A 4159-nucleotide genomic window follows, 5' to 3' on the forward strand; every position below is an offset into this window, starting at 1 on the left:
TTTGATTACTAACATAATGAGGTTCCCACACATGTCTAAAAATGGTTTGAGGTAGCAAGGATGGGTGATTAGTCTTGGCTTTTATTGGACTTAAAGGGGGAGCCAAGGTGAAAGTTCTTTATGTATGCCAGGGATGATGTGGCTTGAACTACCTGTCCATGCCAAAGGAAGGAGCCCCAAACTTTCTTATTGGTTTGCCCCAATGTATAGGATTTATACTTTTTTTTTTTAAGATTTTATTCATTTATTTGACAGACAGAGATCACAAGTAGGCAGAGAGGCAGGCAGAGAGAGAAGAGGAAGCAGGCTTCCTCCTGAGCAGAGCCGAATGGGGGGCTCGTCCCAAGACCCTGGGATCATGACCCGAGCCAAAGACAGAGACTTTAACACACTGAGCCACCCAGGCACCCCTATACTTCTCTTTCAATAATATGTATAATCTTCTAATATCCTAGATACTTTACTTTTAAAAATTCTATTTATTGTTTATTCTCAATAGTTGTACAATTACATAAATATTCAAGAAAAAAATATTCAAGGATGTCTGGATATTTCTGTTGGGTTCACCGATGTTCTTCTACTTTTATACTGATATTTCTATGTGCCAAGAACAGATTCTGGTATACAGTAGACACTCAGTATATATTTGTTGCATGAATAAAGTAGCCAATTCATAACAGAAAGAGACACAGATAGATTCCTAGAGAAACACACATGGAACAGTTGAGCCACTGTAAGTGGGGAGCACTATCATGTATATTCTTGAAGTCCTCCTGCCAGGGGGCTTGCCAAAGACCTGGGTCCAGACAGAATCCTAGTTTCTGGTCACACAAAAGTTCCTCTTAGATGTATGTGAAATTCAAGATCTTTAATCCCCACTTATGTCTTTAATCTTATCCTTCACTACCTGAAATATCCCGCGTGAGTCCTTATTTCCTCTGATCAACATTGTCTAGCAAAAACACACGACTATTTCCTACACTATGAAATGAAGCATTTATAAAATCTATTTTGAAATAATTTTGGACCTCATTTAATGTATGATGAACTTATATAATTATAACTAAGGAATATTCATGCAAGAGACTTGATTATTAAATGTATTCATTGACATTCATCAGTTATAACCTCATTTTAAAATAGATTCTCATAAGCATAGCTGGTTGCAGGATTCTCTATCAATGATTTTTTTAAAAGACTTATTTATTATAGAGAGAGGGAGAGAGAGTGTGTGCACATGATGGGGGATAGGGAGAGAGAATCTCCAGCAGACATAAGCTGATGCTTGGCTTGATCTCACGACCCTAACCTGAGATCATGACCTGAGTCAAAATCAAGAGCTCATTGCTCAACTGACTGAGCCAACCAGGCGTCCCTCTGTATCAATAATTCTTAGTGTAAACTCATTTTCACTTAGGAAAGCAACTCAGGGGAGATGGTATATGCTGTTCTCTTTGAAGCTTGAACTGAAATACAAATTAAAACAAACCAATTAATGAAAACCTTCTTAAATATTCAGTACATAGACTGTATTTGCACTCCTGTGTTCTGTATATTTTTATAAAAATTAACTGCTTGGTTTATAAGGTCAAATGTATTTTTTGCTTGTTAATTGAGTGACCTTGAATGTTTAGCCATCTACTTATGAGATGTTGTTTTCTTATTCCTTTGAATAACTTCACATTCCAGTGTTTATCACTTGCAGATAAGATTTCAAGATAGTTCTTTGAATCTTTATTATTCATAAAGGCCTGACTTTGTTGGCTGTAATTTGTCACATCAAGCTTAATAAATTTAATATTCTAAAAAGAAGCCTTTTAAAAGCTCTGACTTCTCAAGAAAATGCAACTCCTGAATTGCTCATGTTATGGTATATTTTTCTTTTTCATTTCTCAATGATAATTTTTAACTCCCACAATACTGCTCTTCTTGAATATAGAGATGATCCAAATGGAAATAAAGTGATTGAGTGCTTACCCTTGTGGGGTGCATTAGATCTTTCAGGCCACTTGAGTCCATTTAGTAAATTGCTACTCCAGCGCATTAAGTGGGACTCCAATTGCCTAAAATCGTTAATGCACTTAATAATTTGGCACTTGTAATTGCCAGTGATGGTAGTACATTTGCTTTCAGAGTCTCATAGTAATGATTATAAAGAAAGAATTTGTGCCCAAAGAATTACATGGTTAGCCATTGGAATTATGTAGGCTCTCTTAAATTTATAATAAACCCCTTTGTCATCCAATATTAAATAATGGATATTTCACAAGGGTTTGCCAAAGACTTTGGTTCTTCTCAAAATGAAAAGTTTATTCTTCCCTGCAATAAAAGAAACCACATACATATAATCTGCTATTTCATTGCTATATTTTCATTTCCTTCTTATATTTAACCAAATTACCACTTTAAAAACCTCATGTAGTCTTCCAGAGCATTGACACAGTAAAGTGTTTAACAATTTTGGTTGGCAAGGGGTTAATGAATAATGATTCAATCCACAACGTCAAAGTAGGCATCAGTTTTTCTAATCGAAAAACAATGCTTAGTTTCTTACCTGAATTGAAGGCATAATCACATAATTCTAATTTTCTACGTTGTACTAAATGAATACTCTGTTATCATAAGCAACCACTGGTGCCAAGTAATTAGTTTCATTCAATGGTCTGGCTTTATGGCTCATTTAAAGCTACCCATTATCTCTCGCTACAGTTGCGATTCACCTTTGTCAATGTAACAATCTGAGAAGCATCTTTAAGATGCACACTTTCCCAAGTATAAGCAAATGTTACACAAGATTCAATTCATCCTCCACATCCCAATTCTAAAAGCTCAGCAGAATTCAGCATGTGTTTTCAGGCATCCTAATTTCCTGGTATTCACTTCTTAATTAGTCAGTGAGAAGTAAACCAGCCTCTATAATCCTGAGGGGAATTGAGGTAAGGGCTGTGTTTAATTCGTAGTTTAGAACCACTTGGAAACTACAGTTATCCTTAGAGAGGCAGTGTCTGTCCATCATGCTGGTGTCATCGATGGTAGCCTATATGGATCATGAGTCAGCTTTTAAGCCTGATAATGAAATCACTTCATTTATACTATGCTTCTGTAAAATTTTTGCTGTGCTCTGTTAAGAGTTTCATCCAAGGTAGAAACAGAAAATGGTTTTATTTATAATTGTTTATCACTTTATTCTATTACCGCCATTTTTGCTAGATATCAAGTTTACTTTCTGATATCACGGCCTAATTCCAGATGTTGCTTTTCACCTTGGATTATTAAAACACTTTGATTCAGTTACTGAGAGTCTATCCTACACATAAGAAAAAAAAAAAAAAGGTCTCTGGCAGACTTAAAGCTCTTGCCCTTCCCCATTTGCAGGTTCAGTGAGGCCCTGGTAGCTCATATTGTGGGGTGGGTGAATTTGGTCTTTCCTATGTCTTTACCCCCAGGGGATGATGGAAAAAGAAGGAAGACGGAAAGGAGACTGATTTTGAAGAATTGAGCTGATTCCTTGAACTGTAACACAGGCAGCCACACACTGGAGGTGGTGAGGCTGTGGTATTTTTTATGACGGTCATCACCTCTCATCTATCTATTACAGAATTAATAAAAAAGGCAAAATCCTTACCAAGAAAATACTCACTTAGAAATAGTCTCCAAGGGGTGCCTGGGTGGCTCAGTGGGTTGGGCTTCTGCCTTTGGCTTGGGTCATGATCTCCGGGTCCTGGGATCAAGCCCCAAGTCGGGCTCTCTGCTCAGCAGGAAGCCTGATTCTCCCTCTCTCTCTGCCTGCCTCTCTGCCTACTTGTGAGCTCTCTGTCAAGTAAATAAATAAAAATCTTTAGACAGAAAGAAAGAAAGAAAGTCTCCCACTGGTGATTATTTCTGGCTTCAGCCACAACTTTCAGCTGACTTCCATTTAAGGGCTTTACATTGCATTCTATTATGTGGGCACTCTTTGTGCTATTACAGTAGAGTGAGGCAAAGCTGCTCTAGAAATCTCATCTACTCTTTATGTCCCAAATCGGGTGCTTTTGAAATAGCAGAGATCTATCTTCACTATCTTTTAGGAATCTAAACCAGAGAGGCAGTCTTGGGCAGCCAGTCTCTCTCAAGTCATCTGAGCTGAACCGGTACCTCACAGCCCAGTGGATGACTGCTT

This window comes from Meles meles, chromosome 6, assembly GCF_922984935.1.
Source record: "Meles meles chromosome 6, mMelMel3.1 paternal haplotype, whole genome shotgun sequence".
In the NCBI taxonomy this organism is placed as follows: Eukaryota; Metazoa; Chordata; class Mammalia; order Carnivora; family Mustelidae; genus Meles; species Meles meles.